The following is a 14889-nucleotide window of genomic DNA, read 5'->3' as shown; positions in this document are numbered from 1 at the left end:
GGACCCATTTCCTCGCTGTACCAGTAGCCCCCGAGTAAGAATATTATTCTACTCTCAATTCGTTCCTTCGCAATGCGTAACGGAAAGTAATCAGAATTGAACGACATTTTTGATCCTGTTAACTCCTTGCATGCAACGGTCACGCGCGCGCATTACCGTAATCAGTTCCCCCATAATGAACAATCTTCACTACCATGTTTAGAACAGAGGGCCGCATGCACTCCAGAATAATTGTAATGAAATAAGAAATACGAGTTCTCCCCCGGGTAATATATTTCAGGAAATTCCCTAGTAACCGGCCAACGCCGAGTACCCCTGCTCAGTATATACTGTGTGATCTATATCATAATAACAACCATATTTGCCTACCTGTCTATATGCATGTACGTCAGCCCTATCCCCAGAGACTCAAAGAATATAAGCCTAGCAACCTCCGAATCGTAAAGGTCATTGTGAATTATACAGGCCATGAGAAACACACACACACACACACACACACACACGCAGAGAGAGAGAGAGAGAGAGAGAGAGAGAGAGAGAGAGTTTATACGACGTCAAGATTTTTCACGGGTCCCAATCGCAATAATTATTATTAACCTCTTTGAAGAAAAATGTTTCCTTTATGCCGAATAAAGACAGTTCTTTTTACAGAACAAAACTGAAAAGAAATCCGCCAGTCTCCCGTTTAGGATTATCTGTACTGTCTCTTAGTTCCCTTGATATTAGTAGCAGTCGCCAGGCGATTTTATTATGGTGAGAGGTAAGGCTTTTTGAGACGCAATTTGACCGTAGTGTCAACCCCAGAATGGATTTATTTAACAATCGCGAATGTTTGTTTGTTGTTGTACAACATTGCCAAATTTGGTACTGAAGTCCGAATCCATCCCAGAATGATGGATAAAAAGAAAGAAAGAGGTCCTTGTGAAGTAATATCTGTCGGGCATCCTTTCGGCATCCGCTTGGCTGTTTGTTATACAACGACAACATTTCTTAACGGATTTTTTTTCATATATAGCACGGAGAATAATCAAACGGAGCAGAGCGCTTTCGTATATTACATTTTCAGTGTAAGCGCTCTGCTCAGTTTGTTTATTTTCTAAAGTGGTTACCTTGCATATAGCACAGAGTGTAGGGTTTTCGTCTAGCACCGGGGCAACGCAAGGTATATATGTCAGTAAAACAGTCTAAAAGACGAACTTAAATGTTCGTCATTGTCTTCTCAAAATTGTGACGAATACAAAAAAAAAAAGAAAAAATGCAAATAGAGATTCTTGTTTATAGTATCTCAGGAAGTTTCTGCTATTCGAGCCTACGACTCGAGCTTGAAGAGAAAAAATTCGAGAAACGAAGTATCCCTGACGGAAGTTTACCTTATTCAGCTGAGGGAACACCATTCAGTAGTATCTGGAAGCGCAGCTGGCGACAGGGACATTGAAGGAAAGGATTCGGTGCCCTGTGCTGTCGCCCACCACAGCTAGAGAGGCAAGTGGCGGGTTGGTTTCCACGTGCTCTCGAAGAAGCCATCGACACCGCGAGTGCTTTCCCGGCGGGACGTTGTCGCATCGCAACTGAAAACGGGGAGTGGCTGCTGATTGTGCGAAGATGTGGCCCCCAAACGAACTTCGATGACGAAATTGATCCAGGAGAAACGATGAGGCCGCAGGCTCCTCTCGTCCTTGGAACCCGCCACTGTCAATGATGATGAAGATGTTGCTTCCAGCAGAAGAGTTAAGACGACAGACTCCGCTCGCCCTTGGAGTCCGCCGCCGATGATGATGATCAACGCCAGGTGTCCTGCTCCAGGTCCTCCTTGACGACGAAGAACCAGAGGATTTGCGACGACGAGGTAAGCCGGCCTTTCCAGTTTACACCTTTCACCAACAAAAACGCACTATCTACTTGCGTATTTGTGTATGTATATATGTATGTATGTATTGTATGTATGTATTTATACATGTATGTATATGTATGTGTTATGTATGTCACATAGCCCAAGTAACACACCCGTATATTACATTCGTGGAACTTTCAAGGATATATATGGGCCGCATGGTACGAAAGAGCTTGAAAGGTCATGCTGAGAGGTAAATGCATCAAAGTTAACCGAACAAGGCGCTCTAGAAGCCAGGGCCATGGAACCATAGATGGTCGATGAGGTGACGGAGTCATCTGAGAGAGGGAAAAACTAGTCACAGAAACTAGTAACCCCTCACCAGATACGGAGAGCGGAGAAGAGATTTATAAAAGCGATGAACTGTTGCAAAAGTGTTGGCGTACGTCTTCTTGGTCCTAAGAGCTTATTTTAGAGTATGACTGCAGGCGGCAATAGTCCTACAGAATCTTACGCTTCCAAGTCGGCTGGCCTCTGATCATTTCCTTACGGAAGCTGGACATATGGTCTCCGGACGTTTAGTCTTGGTCTCCAGACATCGAGTCTCTCTCTCTCTCTCTTTATTTTTATTATTATCATTATTATTATTATTATTATTATCATTATTATTATCTTTATTATTATTATCATTATTATTATTATTATTATTATTACTACTACTATTATTATTTTGATAAATGGACATTTGTTGCCAAGGCATTCAGTAGCATGTCCTGTCGGCGGCAAAGATAAAAAAAATAAATACTTTTTGGTACCGAATGAGAGAACAAAGCTAAGCTCAATATGTATTTTCGTAACCGCTTTCAAGTGGTTATTCAACTGAGCTAAACCCCTGGGAGATCACTTCTGGGAATAACACTGGAGAGGAGGTGAATTTAGGCTGGTTAGGTAGCCAGAAAGAAGAATGATAGATGAAGCAAATGGGTTACTGAGTGGACGCCGCGAGTTGGCAAGCATCGATAGGGGAGACCAGACAGGTAGAGAGACGGGAAGGACAAACCCGCAGGAGTGATGTGGGGTTGGCAAGGTCGCGCGACCTATTTAAAAGGTCAAGAGAATCCCTCGTCCGTATACGAAACGCAAATATACATTTGGGCCCAGGAGAAAGAAGAGAAAAAAATATCTAACTCTTTAAACTGGGAAGTACTTCGCATAATTTTGTCCTGGCAAACGCCAACCAATCTTACGTTTTCCAGTAGATCGTATCATCAGTCCTGGAATATGACGAGCGGTTCGGGAGGCGAGGTCAGGTCAACAAGCCCGCACTGGCTATCTCGCTCTCGTCTACCGATGGCGCTCTGTTCTACAATGCATCACAGCATATAAATGAAAGTAACAAGGATTATAATAAATATATGTAATAATGTATGAAACATTGGCTTTCTGACCCCGAAAACCGAATAGAATAGTCCAGCAAAAGGCAATAGTTGAGGTGCTACACATTATCGTTACGGATCGAAGCAGGATTTAATATTTTTCACTGCTATTCGCGTATTGTCTCCCTTCGTCGCTACATTTGCATATATTCTCGGCGCCACTCAGCTACTCTAATCAGCCACTAATATGGCAAAAGGGTTCAATTTATCTTGATTATCCTTTCCAGTGATATTCACACTTGTTCAGGCTCCCACCAGGCGATTTTATTCAGCCATGGAAAACCATCTGGACAACGAGAGGGAACTTAGTCGAAGGCGAGTGGAGTGGGGTCCGACTCCATGTGCGTGTGCGTGTGCGCGCGCGCGTGCAAGAGGAGTGGCGGGGTTCAGGTGATATAACTCTCTGGGATCGGGGTCGATGGAAATAAGAGTCATAGGATGAGTGGAGTGGACGTTACAGTGCGAGTCGACTTGTCGACTTGCTAGGGAAGACCACCCGCTGGCGCGGGATCGCTTTTTGTGGGAGGGGAAGGATGTCTGTAAGAAAGTGAAAAGATAGTTGCGTATAAAAGAGGGCTTCTGCCACCGGGTGCTTAGGAGTATTTATTTCGTGGTGTCGTGGCTTTGGAGGTGTGGGCAGGAGACTTGGGTTTGGAGACAGTGCGGGTACTGTTTGTTTCGTGAGTATATCACACAACACCCCCCGGAGGAAACACGTTCAGAAAAAAAAAATCAAAGGGACGTTTTACACCACGTCTCGTGGCATAGAATCAATATCTCTATCCTTGGGGCCAATATTCCGGTCTGGCAGGGAGGATAATAGAGGTTGGATGTGATCAAGATTATTCTTTGAGTAGAGATTATTTTCTAATCATAAAGGAATACTGTGTGACTGATACGTTGGGGTGTTACCAAGCTCGCTGAAATTCTGACTGCAACAAAGAGTTAGAATCAGTGCCCCGTATGGTGAAACGAATGGAACGTCAACCTAAGAATAGGACTTTATTTAATCACAACTAGCAATACCATAATTACAATTATCATTAGTACTATTCCTATTCTAATCGATTTCTCCATTACGGGGAGCATTACCTCAACTGAACAATATTGTTTAGTTCCTTAAATTGACCCGGACGTTTAAAGTCATAGGAAACTAAGTGGGTGTGAATTGGGACAACATTTTGGGTACTATTTTGGGTTTTCCTATGAGATTGCCAACCCAGCCATCTCCAGTGGTTCCATTCAGGCACCAAAAGTACAAGAAAACGAAGAAGCGAGGCAGGTTTCTTCGAGAAAAGTAGTAAAAGTGGACGATGGTTTTGTATTGCAAAAGATTGATAGAAAAGATGCTACAAAAACCACAGCTTCGAAAAGCCATAGGTGAGGAGTGGAACGTGCAACACTATACGACAGTGTCGGCCACAACAACTTGCCATACACGTCGCCAGACATTCGATGTTACCCAATTGGTCGTCTTCGTGGAATTCCCATGGGCGTGTTGCCTAGTGTAGTTTGTTTCAAACATGAGGGAAAAATCCCACCCTGTATGGGATCTTGATGGATTTTGACCCATATTTACACCGAAGGGTCATACTCCAGGAAAATTAAATGATAGCTTTAGTATGCTCAGGCATGTGGCAGTCACCAGTACCTCCACTTGCCCTCCAATAGACGAGGTAGACTATTCAGGCCACGAAGTAGGAACGTTGGGTGTCGCGGGGCAGAGTGCCTACAGTTCATTGAAAGAACGGGATGACATTATTAAGATGAATTGGGGACTTGGGAAGAGATGGGCGAGGTGAATGCACGAGGACCTAAGAGCTCACATTATCCGAGGTGTAGACCCCCCCCCCCCAAACTTTTTTTTTTTTTTTTGTACAGTGCCATTGCTTGGATCGAGATAAGAAGCAGCTCTCAATTCACCTGAGATAAAGGAAGGTGTAAATAAAGGCCGTCACACTTATGCGCCTTGCGATTTTTAAAAACACGCTCAGAAAATAAAACATCGTGGTCTCATGACTTTGAGTCAAATGTGTATGATGGGGGTTTAATCTTCCCCGAGCTGGAAAAAGAAAAGAGATAAATGAAATAATAAATAGGTACATAAATAGATAAATATGATAAGGCGCGGGAGAGTTTTCCAAGGTCAAACGGTCACCTAACTGATCTTGTAGTTTGCAATGGGGAGACAGGGTGAGGTGATTTATGTGCATACTCCCGTTGCTACCCATCTTGTATACTAAGAGGCGGTCTCTATGAATTGCAAGGCAACCAGTTCGACTGCGAGTTTACCGCTAATGTCAGTCGAAAGCATTAAATATGCCCCCTCATATTTTCATCAGCCATTTGCTCCACTTAACATATGTTTAGCCATTTCTGTATTCAGCCATACAATTTCACTGGATCTGCTGTTGTTTCTTTTTTATTTCTGTATTCAGCCATTCAGATTGTTACTCTTATACGATTTCACTAGATCTGCTGTTTCTTTTTCTATTTCCTTTGACCGTTTGCTTCATATGCATACGTGCACTTTACATTTTGGTTATCTACTGTATATACGGTCATAGACTGCTTGGACTTTCGAGTCTATTTATGATCGGAAGACATTTCATAAATCAACTGGCATATTTGGCAGGTTGCAATATTGTGCATATTCTCTTTAGTTACTTTCCAAGTTCAGTTTTATGTATTTTTTTTATATATGCCGTTTCTTGGATGTATCATCTTTGTCCATGAATTCCTTTACCTAGATGTATTTGCCCACAGTTCTCAGATACATTTCTCTTCTTTATTTCAAAGATGGATTTCTGTTTGAAGGTGTTGCCAAGGTATGTAAATATCATGTTATATTTAGCAACTGCAGTGTGGTCTTTTGACCTCGTTATTTATCAAGTTACCGGGTCGTGCGTGTTTTATCTGTTATCTCTTGGTACATCTCTCTTTCGACAACTAACGTGACTTCTCAAACAAAAGTTTCTCCTGGGACATAAATTCTCGTCACACACACACACACACTGAAATAATATCAGTATCGCAGCGCTGAGGGGTGTTACTCCAACTCTCGTGGGCGGGGAGTTGGGGGTGTGTGTGTGTGCAAGGTCATAGCATTACCCATAGATCGGACCTACGAGCTCTGAGCTCTCTTCCAGGAGGGAAATAGCTGTCGATCACGAGTCCAACACGTGATCCAAAAGACCAAGTGAATACACACTCACACACACACACACACACACACACACACACACACACACACACACACACACACGCTGTGGTTAGAGCTCTGGCTTGCCACTACGGAGGTCCGGGTTCGATCCTCGCCCGGGGCTGAAATAATATCAGTATCGCAGCGCTGAGGGGTGTTACTCCAACTCTCGTGGGCGGGGAGTTGGGGGTGTGTGTGTGTGCAAGGTCATAGCATTACCCATAGATCGGACCTACGAGCTCTGAGCTCTCTTCCAGGAGGGAAATAGCTGTCGATCACGAGTCCAACACGTGATCCAAAGACCAAGTGAAAGACCAAGTGAATACACACACACACATGTATATATGGATGCTTATACATATATATATACACACATATTATATATATATATATATATATATACATATATATATTTACATATATACATATATATATATATATATATATATATATATTTATATATACACACATATTTCTCGTTAGATTTCTATCGTCAACAAACATGATAATATATTACTTTTGTACATGAGTATCATACCATTTGTACATGAGTATCATACTCTCTTAATTAAGTTCTTATTCTTTCATCTCGAAATACTTTCAGTTAGTACTACGATTTTTCTTTTAATCTCGCTCATTTTCCATAATGGTAGTCTTCTGCAAGACATCATTTCGATTTTTTTTTTTATCCAAATAGTCGTACTCCATTTCTTAATTTTTTTCGTGACTATCATAGAACCTTTCTTGTGATTCTATATATATCATCCAGGAGGTGCCAAGATAGGAGGGAGGGAGGAGGGTGGAGGGGAGTGGAGTATATGGGAAATGAAATGGGTGGGAGGTATTTCTATGCCTTTTTCTTTTTGGCTACCCCCGTGTAAGGGGGAAAAAGCCTTTGGTATATGTATGTATCATAGAACCTCATTGTCATTGTGTCTCCCCTTTACAGTTTTCTTAGTTGAAGATAATTTAAGCCTTAGAACCCTCATAATCTCTAAGTGTGCCGTACTTATCTGCGGGTACCTGGAGAAGCAGGTGTGTGGTAGGTGTTTGTATCTACTGCTTTGGACACAGTCTCTTTAGGAAGGTTGGTCCACTCATCTATGACTGTTTGAACAGCTAAAGTTTGAGGCATCTTTTTGTATCTCTTTATCTTTTGTAGTATGAAACGGCTCTTGCCTTTTACGAGCTTATTGAAAACTTGACTCACACACCTGTCCACGATTTAAGAAAAAATGATCTTGCCTTCTATAAACTGACTGAAAACTTCGTTTACACTCCTGTCCACAGTTAAGAAACTGCTCTTGCCTTCTACGAGCTGATTGAAAACTTCTCTCACATCCACGATATCATTTATGTATCATTAATATTACCATTTTCCGGTTTTTTTACAGCATGATTGTAGCTCCTCTCTCTCTTCGTTTTTTTGTCTTCAATAATGCCAAAAGTACCAATATTTCGCATAAGTCCGTGTATAGTTGGCAACCACAATGTGACTGTTCTTGGTGCTCTTTCCATGTCCACTTCTAATTTGGGGTGCCCCCTTTTACAGATCGAAGTAAAGTTGAAGCGAGGCCGTTGCAACTATAAGACCGAGGTATGGAGAAGAAATGTTTATCCAAAGGCACAGGCGACGCATTAGGGGAGGATCACCTTGTGTTTAGTGAGGACTGAAGGCAAGGGAAGAAGGGAGAGAGAGAGAGAGAGAGAGAGAGAGAGAGAGAGAGAGATAGAGATATGCGGAAGTGTTATACCCAGTTGGTGGGCGTAGCGTGAATGAAATAAGTTGACGACAACCCGCCCAAACGAAAAGGCCCCAGGGCCGTATTGCTGAAAGATGTGCCCTCGATATAGGTGTCACACAAGCTAAAGGAATGAGAAATTACATGGTGTCCAAGAGCATACAAGGGTATGGCATATATTACGAGATCCAAAACTTGTGGTGGCACATTGGTGAAAAAGAAATTGAAAGAAATGTTCAGCTACCGAAGATCACTGTTAAGAATCACACAACTTGTCTATTCTATTACATCGATGTGCAATGCACTTACGCATCTTTTTCAGTCTTAACACGATATTAATGATGTAGTCTTTGATTTTCAGATTTATGAATATTCCTCAGTAGTGACTGCAATAAAATGGGAGGAACCTGTCGTGGCGTGAAGAGGACCAGACAGTTCACGAGAAATGCTGAAGTACTGTTCATACGTTGGTGTCCCCGGCTTCTCTCGTTCACTCGAGGCCCAACACTCAGGGGCTGCCTTAGGCGTTGCATTCATATCCAACGATAAGATATTGTTGTCTGTGTGGCTCTCCGAAGGAATACACCTTTGATTATTTTCGTCATTTATCTGATAGCATTTCGATTGTCTGGAATAGGGCAACATTTTTTTCAAAAGTCAATAGTGATAAAGTAGAAAAAAATAAGAGGGTTTGGAGGGTTCTACGGTATATATACGGGTAAAGGCAAGAATCAAGTGGAAACGGAATGGGAGAAATATCCTGATTCTCAGTTCGACATCACCAAGTACAGATGCCTCAATTCTTCTGTTTGATGAAGATGGCGTATTGCCTCTGTACTGTTGCCCCCCAGAAAGGTCAAACTCCGCCAACTGAACTCGAATGTTGGCTGAAGTTTGAGAGGGAAAAACATGGCAGTGAATACGAAACACCCAGACTAAAGAAAATCGCCAAAAGAAAGAATGACTGGTACTGCAGAAACGAGATGAGACAAACACATGTTTTCCAGAAGTGGCATTGCAGATAAGGATATGGAAGAAGATCGTCAAACTGATCCATCTCGCTAAAAGGAAGACGGTTATATAGCAACTGAAGAATTTCAAAATCAAACTGACAAAACTAGCAAGACAAACTATATTGACATCAATGGAGTTGCTTGATTATTTCTATGATGTAGTGTCTCTTCAGTTGTGACAACTGCAATCATAAATGAAGCAATATAATAAGATCAGGTATTTTTTTTTGCCAGAGATGAAATTCTTGTGCTATGACAAAAGAGAGCCAAAAATAAAAGTTAGACGAGACAGCAGGATGAAAAGGGAAAGGTTGCATCAAGGCCGTCATATATGCTGTCTGAACCCCTGTTTGTTGCCCTACTAGGCTCATCAGACAACTCCGAGAGAACGTTTCCCGTTCAGCAAGTTTAGTTTTAGGAAAGTTTAAGATGAAGGCACCAGATCGGTTAGAGAGTAAAACGTATCAGTATCAATGAAGTTGTTTGCCAGTCTCAGAGATGTAATTCTTATCTACATCATCGGATAGTTTTTATCATTATGAGTATTTTGAACCCCATGAATAAGTAACGCAAATAAATTGTAGCGTTGGTAGCGTTTTTTTTCCCAGTTCTTACTACATGTCATCTAAATGAACTCGTAAATTTCCTGTCATTTCCCGACAGGTAATTTGCCTTTAAAATATGAGTAATTTTTATACTACGCAATCAAATGCATGAAAAATACAATGCAATCGAAAACAAAGATCAGAAAACATCCATATAACAAATAAAAAAAACACTCTTATACTTGTGGCCCCATCTCAAAAGAGAGCGCCAAACTATGAACTATTTCAGTGCCGAGGTGTTGCCAACGAAGCCAATGAAATTGCCTGGCGGCAACCAAAATGAAAACAAGAACGCTTATTGGTGAGGAAGAGGATTGAGTTGCGTACTGAAGAACCACGGAGAACTTTCGGTCCGCAACGAGGTGGAAAAAGAAAAAGAAATACAGTATTACCATTGTTGTTGTTATTACAATCATTAAATTTAAAAAGGGTTGAGTGGGAAGAGCGCAAACACTATATGTAGTTCTCCGTCAACTCCTACACACCTGAACTGTCGGAGAAAAACTGAAGAAACACATGAAGTAGGAGAGGAACATGAGAACGCACAACCCAGAAAATAATTAAATAATAATTAAAGCCTAGCGATAGTCAGCATGCCCGGCACGAAAGTGTAGCACTTCATTTGGAGATGCAAGGTATAAACAACAGCAAGTCTGACCTTGAAAAAGAGATACAAATTATATGACGTCACGAGGAGACGCGATGTGGTCACCCAGGCTATTTGATCCCTGATCTTGACAGCTAGGGCAACTGTTTATCGTATTTTTGTCGGCATAATCGGAATGTGTGACGTTAGGTCAGCACACACTGACTATGAATAGATTCACTCGACGATTGCACCTTTTTACGATATAATTTGACCTTGGGCGTCCAGTTTGAAATAATGACAAGTCACTCAACTCCAACTACCAAAATTAATGGAAACCAACAGTAGCCCTTTTGCTACCAAGGAGGTGCCGTGCAGATGAACACAGCAACCAGAATAAAAGGAAAAGAGTCACTAGGTAAGGAAAGGGTACATGCATCACAATGACATGACTGGGAAGCTCACTTCTAGTCGCTGGCATTATTCGTTTTCCGTCACTGAAGATTACAAGAACGCAAACTATTCTTTATTATGTTCGAATATATATATCAAATGTACACTATACTGCAATACTTCATTTGTAGAGTGCAGGTGATGGTTATAAAAACAAACTGTGGCAAACACGTTGCCGTATGCACTGTAGGCATAAGTGCATGTGAGAGTCAGGCAACAGCCAACTTGGCAGCTGCCAACTTCACGTGAGGACGGCAAGTGAGAAAACAATTTTGTGCAGAAACTTTGACTTGGTTATCATTCTTCCAAGTATAAAAACGTTAGTACAGACATATATACCGAAATTTAACGGTAAATTGAGCATTACGTACTGAGTCAATTCTTTTAAAACAAAATTCACCCATTGTCGCACGAAGACTGCATACCGCAAGAGAACCACATGCACAAATTTGGCGGGCAACTGACGTGGGGGAAGGGAGTCATTCCCATGGCGACGCTGTGGCCCGTATGAATTTTGAGTTCAACAATTATTTTGAGTTAAGCCAAACTCCCTGATGTTGGGAAATTTGATGGCCATAAGTTGTGTACTGATGTGTTAAAATATAACCTATAACTTAAAATAAAATCCTATAAATTAAAAAGTTTACCAGTACACTGGATCATAATTGTATCGTGTGTTTCTAACTTTATATTTGAGTCCGGTATACACCGCCCAAGTTGAGTAAGTAAAGCCCCTAATTATTTAAAGTTATTCACGTGCTCTAGTATCTAACTACAGAGGGATTAATATTATCAATAGTATGACAAAATTGTATGATGTCATTCTGTGTCAGATTAATTAAGAAAACGGTTCCAATCATGTCGAGAGTAGGATGCCCATGCTCACAGACTTTTAATATCTTACATTCCGCCATCTGACTGATTTGGCAAAGCAAAAGAAATTTAATGTGTTTGATGTCTTACTGATTATTCACAGACGTACAATAGAGTTGGGCGTAATGCTTTGTATGTTCTGCACTTAAATAGCTGGCTATTGTAGCCGTCTTCAGGACAACAAACTGTTGTGAACACCGATTGGCGCAAACTGTCATTGGAGTAATTACTTCAATGATTATTACAATCTTATTGTTAAATTCTAGAAGCATGATGATTAAGAATTTTAAACTACTTAATATATTCTGTGATACTCATGGGATGCGGATAAATATGAACAAGACTAAGTTCCTTCCGAGAAATGGCAATAAAGAGGACAGACGACCAATGGTATATAGTGATGGAACACAGCGATACATGTACTTGAAAGCCCACTCACAGCCAACGGAACAGTCTTCTCAGCGAAGCCGCCCACACGCTGGCCACAGACGCTCGTGTGCGCGGCTTCGCTTCTAAACAATGGAAACCTATGGGAAGCTACAGCCCTGCTACACACCGACGCGGTGATGTGGCGCCACAGAGTCGCTCTGATTCCAGCGAGTTCACGCAGAGAAGAAATTGTCACACAAAGTTTGCTTTCTGCCTTTCATGTAAAAAAGAAAGTCTTTGTTGCTGCATTGAAGTCAACTCTATTTATTTGTTTGTGAGCCATGGCTTGGTGGAGATATAAAACCAATTAATATTGTTTCATACATTAAAGAGGTGTTAGAGATCAAGAGAACTACTTGTAATGACGTTTGTTTGATTGAACTTGGATACCAATCCCCTGCGTACTTGGGTAAACAGCGCAAGATTTTATCTCGTGTATGGAGCAAGAGAGCAAATACGAAGACCCGTTGGTTCACACTACCAGTGCTGTGTTACTGTATAACTCGGCTCGTTATGTACAGGACCTGTTAATAGAGTCGATGATGAGTAAATTGCGCTTGGTGAACGTAAACTGAATGCGTTCAATTCAGTCACTAAGGCGGCAACTTTATTACTAAGCAAAACCAAGTCTAAAAACTCATGAACTGGTATGTAATGGAGACGTGTTGGCGAAGATCATCGCACATCCTAGAGCGCGTTACATGCGAGTGGTCATTGCTTAGATGTTGTGGTGGGTCGGTGTAGCAGGCGGGATGCGAGGCGGGATAGGGGTTCTCTGCCATTGGAAGAGCGCCTCTCTCTCTCTCTCTCTCTCTCTCTCAATACAATTCTTTTGCCGATAAAAGTGTATTAATATATCATCAACAAAAGATACATCAGTATAGATTTGGTTTATTATGGGCCAAGTTCCTGTGTGCAAAATAGTCATGTGATATAATATTCAAATAATGGTCTGATGTATAATAATCCATTGACAGAGATATGATCTGGAAAAGAAAGATACAATATTTTTTCCAGGGACCTATTACTAACATGATTTGTTCTGGCCATGCGACTACATCGACCTTCTCGATGCAAAAGTCTCTGTAAATGTTATTCTGACTAACGTAAATCGATTTTATTCAGCCTGAAGGACAGAGCCTCGTGCTCACTGGAGCTGTTGTTGTGTGTATGTACATATAACCTTCGGGCTTCCTGATCCTTACGTAAACGTTCCCACATAGTCGGAGATGGCGGTTGGGAGGAGGTGTTGTACAAGTGGCAGTAGACACCTGCTAGCTTGGGAAGATCTTCATGGTTATGGGGGAGTATGGAATGCGTTACGGCATTATAATTACCAACGACGAATACATGCCTCCGACATGTTATCTAATCAAATAAGGGAAATATGTGCGTTGCAATGATTAAACCTCTATAGATAAATAGTTTCGCAGCTATTCACGTCTTGCAATCTGTTCTGACTGCCGCCTGTTTTTATTCGGCCGCAGTATCAGTCTAAGGCATGGAATGATAGACAGTGTGACGTTGGACAACATGTCACTTTCATCTTTGATGTCTTAGAGGTGCAATTATTATACTAAGTATATTTTCAGATTACTGCAAACAAAATGTTACAATTAAGCTATGAATGTAATATTTGTTTTCCTCGACTGAATATCGCCAACCTTTACGAATAATTAAACAATATCGCATGGTATGACAGGAGTTAATCGAGGTGGATTTGAATCCTGCGTTAATGAAAAAACACCTAGACTTTACTTAAAAAAAGAGTCGGCGCCGCAATGAAACACGCCACGTTCAGCTGCTTTGGCGGGTCATGCCGGAGAATCCGCCACAACATTATGCTACATTCGAGAGGCTCCCTCCCCTTCTAATGCACGTGTCGCGTTCTGACACACTTAAAAATAAATAATAAGTACCTTAACTTAACCGTACAAACCGTTCTAACCTAACTTGATAAGTCTCACATGCTCATATTCAATGAAAAGGAGAACGGCGCCGACACGTTTACAGCATTGGCTGGCGTATTTCCGCGGGACCAGAAGCAGCCAAACCACCTTGTGATTTAATTTTCAGTCAAATATAATTGCATTACACACACACACATGTGTGTGTGTATGAATGTATATATATATATTCTTTTTCCCTGTTGAATCACAATGTATTGACACTTTTGCATGGACTCTTGCCAATTAAAAAATAAAATGTTAATTGACGGCGATACTCTCTTCTTAATTTAATATTTCGTAAACTAAACGTAGATCTACTGGGGCAGGAATTAATAGTTTGATATGCCACTGATATTTATTAATAATTCCAAGTACCTCCTTACACACTGACCTGATGATGATTCAATCGAAGACACTGATATTCTTCAAGTACTAATGCCTAACAAGAACTACACGATGTAGAGTGTGTGGCTAGTGACTACCTTCTAGCTTAGATTAGATGATACCAATTTTAATTCATTTCATTATTTTATATTTCCTACTAAACGTACATGTTTTCCTAAAAAATAAAATTGAAAGAATTTCAATGTTTTCCCTGTCTATATCATGTGTCAATAAAAATGCCAGTGACTCAATTTTCCAAACGTAAATATTTAGAAAAAAAAAGTACTCGGTGTCGTTTGTAACCACGCCTCCAAACGTAACGCTGTGATTGGCTGCGGCTACATAAGGGGATGATTTTAACTGATAGAACTTGTCGCACTCGTGGC

At 41.1% G+C, this 14889-nt stretch overlaps 1 protein-coding gene across 1 annotated transcript in view; it reads right to left on the bottom strand.

The window, feature by feature from the left end:
* LOC143018189 (mpv17-like protein) overlaps positions 1 to 14621 on the bottom strand; it is a 45088-nt gene extending 30467 nt beyond the window's left edge. The window contains exon 1 of the mRNA XM_076173377.1: positions 14511 to 14621. The gene's annotated coding sequence lies outside the window, so the exon portion shown is untranslated. The remainder of the gene's footprint in view (positions 1 to 14510) is intronic.
* Positions 14622 to 14889: the final 268 nt, after the last annotated feature.

Source organism: Oratosquilla oratoria, chromosome 34, assembly GCF_046742065.1.
Source record: "Oratosquilla oratoria isolate Oo_2021 chromosome 34, ASM4674206v1, whole genome shotgun sequence".
In the NCBI taxonomy this organism is placed as follows: Eukaryota; Metazoa; Arthropoda; class Malacostraca; order Stomatopoda; family Squillidae; genus Oratosquilla; species Oratosquilla oratoria.
The sequence above is the reverse complement of the archived record's forward strand: the minus strand, read 5'-3'. Positions and strand labels throughout refer to the sequence as shown.